General features: G+C 34.3%; 1 non-coding gene across 1 annotated transcript; it reads left to right on the plus strand.

Moving 5' to 3' along the window:
- Positions 1-1,550: 1,550 nt before the first annotated feature.
- On the plus strand, positions 1,551-1,658 carry LOC131176184 (small nucleolar RNA R71). The gene has a single exon (XR_009146309.1). It is a non-coding gene; the product is annotated as a small nucleolar RNA R71 (small nucleolar RNA).
- Positions 1,659-6,400: the final 4,742 nt, after the last annotated feature.

A 6,400-nucleotide genomic window follows, 5' to 3' on the forward strand; every position in this document is an offset into this window, starting at 1 on the left:
TTGAAGACTATCCGATCCTCTCCGATTCTAAGAGTAAGCTTTTCACCTTTCACGTCAATCAAAGCACCAGCTGTAGCCAGGAAAGGCCTCCCCAAAATGATTGGCATATGAGAATCCTCTTCCATGTCCAAAATGACAAAGTCAACTGGGATGTAAAATTTTCCAACCTTCATGGTATATTTTCCAAGATCCTTCGGATATTTAATTGATCTGCATGGCCAAGAGAAATGTGGGTTGGCTTAAGATCTCCCATGTTAAGCTTCTCATAGATGGAGAGGGGCATAAGGCTTACACTAGCCCCTAAATCACATAAAGCTTTTATAGAACATGATTCCCCAATATGGCATGGAATTGAAAAACTCCCTGGATCCTTGAGCTTTGGAGGAAGTTTCCTTTGGAGGATAGCACTACATTCCTCAGTTAAGGCTACAGTCTCATAATCTTCAAGTCTTCTTTTGTTTGAGAGAATTTCTTTCAAAAACTTAGCATAAGAAGGCATTTGGGAAAGAGCATCGATAAAAGGCACATTTATATATAGCTTCTTCAAAACCTCTAAGAACTTCCCAAATTGCTTATCAAGCTTGGCTTTTTGAAATCTCTGTGGAAAGGGAAGCTGTGGCTTGTAAGGCTCTGGAGGTATATATTTCTCTTCTTTCTCTTCAACCTCCTCTTTACCTTTTTCTACACTCTCTTGTTTTTCATCTCCCTCAAAATCTTCCTCATTTTCTCTCTTTTCAACTTTTTCACTCTTCTCATTATGCACTATTTTACCACTCCTCAGTGTGATGGCATGACATTGCTCCCTTGGATTTTCTGTTTGACTAGGAAGTTTCCCAATATAATTGGTACTTGATGAGCATGCTTGTTGTGCAATCTGATTTTCCAAGCATCCTATTGTGTGTTTGCATTTGTTCCAGCCTTGCTTTCATCTCTCTCAACTCTTCATCACGCTTAATTTGATTAGCAAGAATTTGTTGTAATAAAGCCTCTGTGGTGGAACTTTGTTCTTGCTGTCTTGGTAAAGGTGCAGTATTTGCATTCTTTTGCTGAAAACTAGGTGGTGGTTGCCTAGGTTGTTGGTATTGATGCTCTTGTTGTTGTGATGGAAAGTTCTGAGTTGAAGCTTGATTTTGCTGATTCTCCCATGAAAAATTGGGATGATTCCTCCAAGCATATGAAGGATAATCTACTCCTGACTCATTGTTCCTTCCGCATAAGTAACTTGTTGAGAACTTCCAGAGCATGATGATGAACCGACTAGCATACTTAAATCCTCCATTTTCTTAGCAAGGACATTAGTGAGTGCATCAAATTTGGCATTGATCATGTTGAATGGATCAAGCTCATACATTCCAAAGAACTTGCCTTTTTGAGTTGGAGTTGACCCTCTTGGACTACTCCATAGATGGTATTCTTTGCTATTTTCTCTAATAACTCATAAGCTTCATCTTCATGCTTAATGATGAATTCCCCTCCAGTTTGAGCATCAATGATTCCTCGATAGCGGGAGTGACATTTGTGTAAAATTCTGGTTTATCATCCATTTAGGAATGGCATGATGTGGACATTGTCTCTCCAACTCCTTCCATCTCATCCATGACTCATAAAGAGTCTCATCTTCTCTTGGTCTAAAAGCAATCATTTGATTCCTCAACTCTTGAGTTTTTCAATGTGGAAAGTATTGTGCAAGAAATACATCAGTGAGTCGCTCCCAATTTGTAATTGAGTTGTGAGGTAAAGAATCAAGCCAATCCAATGCTCTATCTTTCAAAGAGAATGGAAACAATTTTAGCCTTCTTTGCATCATCGAGATACTCCAGGTTGTTTTTGCATGTCACAAATCATAGCAAACTTCTTGAGATGTGTGTGTGGATTTTGAAGGATGACCCCAAATTGAGAATTCAATCATTTGAAGGACTCCAAAATCCATCTTGTAACTATTTACATCAATTCTTGGTCTTGCTATGCTCTCTCTCAAGTCATCAAAGCGAGGAAAAGCATGATCCATCATACTTCCCTAAAGCAGATTAGCATTTACTACCTCTTCACCATGGGCTGCATTTTCATTATTTTGACCATTTCCAGGCATTACCAACACCAATTCTAATTCTTTCATCACCATATGCGCTTCTAATTCAGTTTCTCTCGAAGCTTCTTTCCTTTTTCTGGTTTCTTTCTTGTTGGCCTTACAAAATTTCTCAATTTCAGGATTGAACAGTAAGGTTGTGTCACTTGAGCTTCTAGCTCTTCTCATAAAAGATTAAAGTACCTGAAAAAAAACAAACAAACACAAAATGAAAAGATAACAAAGATAAAACTAAAAACAACTAAAATGATCAAGAATTCAATCTTAAACAAACAACTCCCCGGCAACGGCGCCAAAAACTTGATGCGTCCCAACCGCAAGTGCACGGGTCGTACAAGTAGTATATAAAAATATCGATCCCACGAGGAGTTGTGTTAATGATTGAATTTTCGATATAAAAGTTGACTAAATTGAAGTATTTACGAGATTAAAATGATGAATTAATGGGTAATGGGGTGTGAAATCTAAATGTGCAAAATTAATATTCTATTCAACAATGTATTAATTAAACTAAAATTGCATCAAATAGAAATAAGCAAGTTCAAATATGGCAATATTTAAATTGGCAAATGATTAAATTCGATTAGAAATTAACAATGGTAAAAGGCGATTCCGAGTTCGGATTTCATATTCGAGCTATTTTGGGATTTTAAATTGGTTATCCAATCTTGTGATACTAATGGGTTTTAAGGAGATTAATTCTTAAATCCTTTGAATTCCCTTTCGAGTGAGACAAAGAGTGCCTTAATCAAACTAATCATACTTTAGTGGAGTTAGAATTAATTAAGACCCATTAAGTTCTTTAATTAATCTATGAATCCTCTTAATCCTTAGCCTATTTCTAGGTCTAAGTTAATTAAGTCCAATTTCCTGATTATCTATCACAAGGCCTTCTCCTTTTGGTGCTTCAACCATGGATTAAGAACATTACTCAATGGGATCCTACATTAAGCATGTCATTAAGCATACAAGAAATGAATAAAACTCATTAAGACCACAAAATATAGATTACCCAATCAAAATCCACAAAATATCTCAAATATTACAACCCTTACTCAGAATCAAAAGTAAACTACTCACTATCCATAATGCTTACAAGATATGATGAGTTTAAATGGAAATAAAGCTTTAATCTAAGCTAAGAAGTAAGTAATTAAACACTAGAAATGTAGAAAAGTGTAAAGAAAGAAAGAAATCTGCAAATCTTAGTTGAAAATGGTGTGGAAGGTGAAATGACTCCTCAAATTCTGCTTAGCCTCCTCCTTTCTTCCTTTGCTCCTTTTTCTCCCTCTCTAAAATGAGAAAATGGGACTATTTATAGCATTTTTCTGACATGGAGCCCTAAAATAGTATGTTCTAGGAGGAATACATTAAGGGAATCTTACGCCACTCATTAATGAACTCTTTATGGATGCATAAGTGGTGCATAAGTTATCTGATCCCTTATGCGATTTACTGATTCTGGGCCACTTATGCAAAACGCATGACTTGGTGCATAGGTTATGCACAATTAGTGAAGGTGCATAAGGGAGGCGGGAATGTGCATAAGCTATCTTTGTCTCCTTATGCACACTTCGGTGGATTCCAGAACAGTGATCTTTCTCCTTATGCAAATCTGCATAGCTTATGCGGCAAGTTATGCACAATTTGGTCAATGCATATTTCAGCTTGAAAACTTGTTTTTGACATCTTTGGCTGTAGAAGACACTCCTCAATGGCAAAATTCTCTTCAGTCCTTCAAAAACACCATTTTTCCCACAAAACAAAGTAAAAATTACAAATTAATCCAAAATCGATAATTATGAAAAACTAACTAATTAACTAATGAAATTAGCTAAAAATGACTAATAATCAAATAAAATGGCTATGAAATTAAACCTCAATGATTATGCAAAATGTATGCATCACCTCACTCTAGTTTAAGTGTAGTTTCAAACATTCTGGTTATCCAAACAAACATTAGTCATCGAAACAGTAAAATGCACGGACTACCTAAAGTGAGGGCATTACAATTCTCCCCCTCTAAATAAAAATTTCGTCCTTGAAATTTACCCAGTGTAAAAAGTCAAGGAACTACTATCTCCTTGTTTCTCCACTTTTTCGTGTTATAATACTTCACTTTCTCCTTAGTCTATCTTATTTAACATAGCTCTACATGCTTATCTTTAACCTTTTCCCCTTTGCTCCCTCTGTCCTATGATTTTTCCAAAGTATTTTCAAACTCATTTCTAGTAATAGAACTCTATTCTTGCATAACTATACCAAAGCAGAGACCATATGCAAATATCCTCACCACGATGTGCTATCGGAAATACGTAGCTCTACACAATAGTTCCATGTCGGTACTGTAATCTATAACTTATAACACAAACATCGAGAACATTACATAGTTACCATGATATATCCTAATAGATCAGATTTTTCCTATACTTATTCTTTACGAATCTATGACTTTCTATGGACCGAGATCCATACCTTAACCTAAAATAACCAAAGAAAACAAATCTGTATTAGTGTTACCTCGACTCCTATATTAAGGCTCATACATGTTATGCACACTATATCTTTCTATCTACCTATGCCTAGGAATGCCTAAACCTCTGCTCTGATATCAATAAATGTAACACCTCTCACCCGTCTACAGTGTAGTCAAGCAAGGTGTGCTACATTCGGTGCCAGAGCACCCTGTCCTGTCTTGACGTGTACAATATTAATTTAATTTCTATTTAATTATATTATCTTGCGTGTCATTTTTCTTTTATATCCCATTTCATTTTTATGGAGACATAGACAGAGTCTCCTCTATTTTATCAGTGCATGGCGAGTTTCCTTGTTTACTTGTTAAAAACAATTTCATATCATTTTCATATATCATCTCGCTGCTCATATCAATTTCCAGACATTATATTATATCATTGCTCATATAAAATTTCAAGAAAATAAATTTCATTTCATTCATATAAACTTCATACATTCATATAAAATTTGTGTACAATAATTTATAATTTATTTACATTCACAAAATGATGTACATAATTTACTTACATACAATACCCAAAATGCAAAAACCTAAATATACATAAGCCCTACCAAAACGGACTACTGAGGTGACACTGATACTGTAGCAGATCTGATCAAAGTGCTATCTAAGCTCTACTATGGTTGCTGGTGGTCTCCTGTACCTACACGATGGAAAAACCAACGCACTAAGCATAACGCTTAGTGGTGCATAAAATAAAGGAAAAATAACTAAAAAATTAAAATAATTATTCTATATGTATTTTCATAAACTTCTAACTCATTTACATATTTTATAAAATTTTGGGAGCAAATAAATTATTAGGATCTTCTTTGTTCATTTATGTCATTTTTAATCTTATCGTTCATATCTGTAATCTCTTCTTGTAATTATTTAAATTTAAGACTTATTACTCATATCTATGCCCAAGTAACCTATAACAAACTATAAAGACTGGATACATAGGAGTATACTAGTTAAACATCCATATGTCTAACATGTATATATCTATCGTGTCAGGCACAAGGCCAGCGGATAGGCATAAAGCCAGAAATAAAATAAGGCATAATGGCCAACGGGTAGGCATAAAGCCAGTAGAACAACTATCTTAGACATATATTGTCTATCAATGATTATTTCTATGGGCAGTACTGCAACCTATAGTCCCTAATTGGTATACCAATCAATCCATTCTATATAAATAAGTCTAGGTATACTTTGGGCAAATTAGTATTATTAAGAACTTATCGTTTTATTATTTCATGCTATGTACTATTAAAGATTCGCAACATGTTATTATTTCACTTCATGCACTATTTATGCTTTATACCATTTTCATGTCATTGTAATGGGAACATAGGTCACAAGTACATAATCATGCCATTTATAATGGGAACATGAGTCCCAAGTACGTATTCATATAACTTATGTATTTATCACTCTCACTATTTTATGTCATGTACTATACATATTTATAGTATTTTTATTTTATATATGATAAAAACATAGGTTCCAAGTGTATTTTCATATGACTTATGTGTTTAGAAAACTACCTAGGTAATTTACATTTTATGTATTAAATGATTTCATGAACCTTCCTTTAGGTTCAAAACTAGTGCCTTAAATTTATCTATCAAATTAGCTAAGATGTTTCCACTGTTTGGCTACACTTCCTTCATGGAAGTTGTTCTTCTATGTCTTATCTTTGTTTTCTTTTTTTGAATCATGTCATTTAGAGTTTTAGAACTCAAGTTATGGTCAAATAACCAAAACTGGTTTATTAACTCATTCTAGTT

This window comes from Hevea brasiliensis, chromosome 18 (genome assembly GCF_030052815.1).
Source record: "Hevea brasiliensis isolate MT/VB/25A 57/8 chromosome 18, ASM3005281v1, whole genome shotgun sequence".
NCBI lineage: Eukaryota > Viridiplantae > Streptophyta > Magnoliopsida > Malpighiales > Euphorbiaceae > Hevea > Hevea brasiliensis.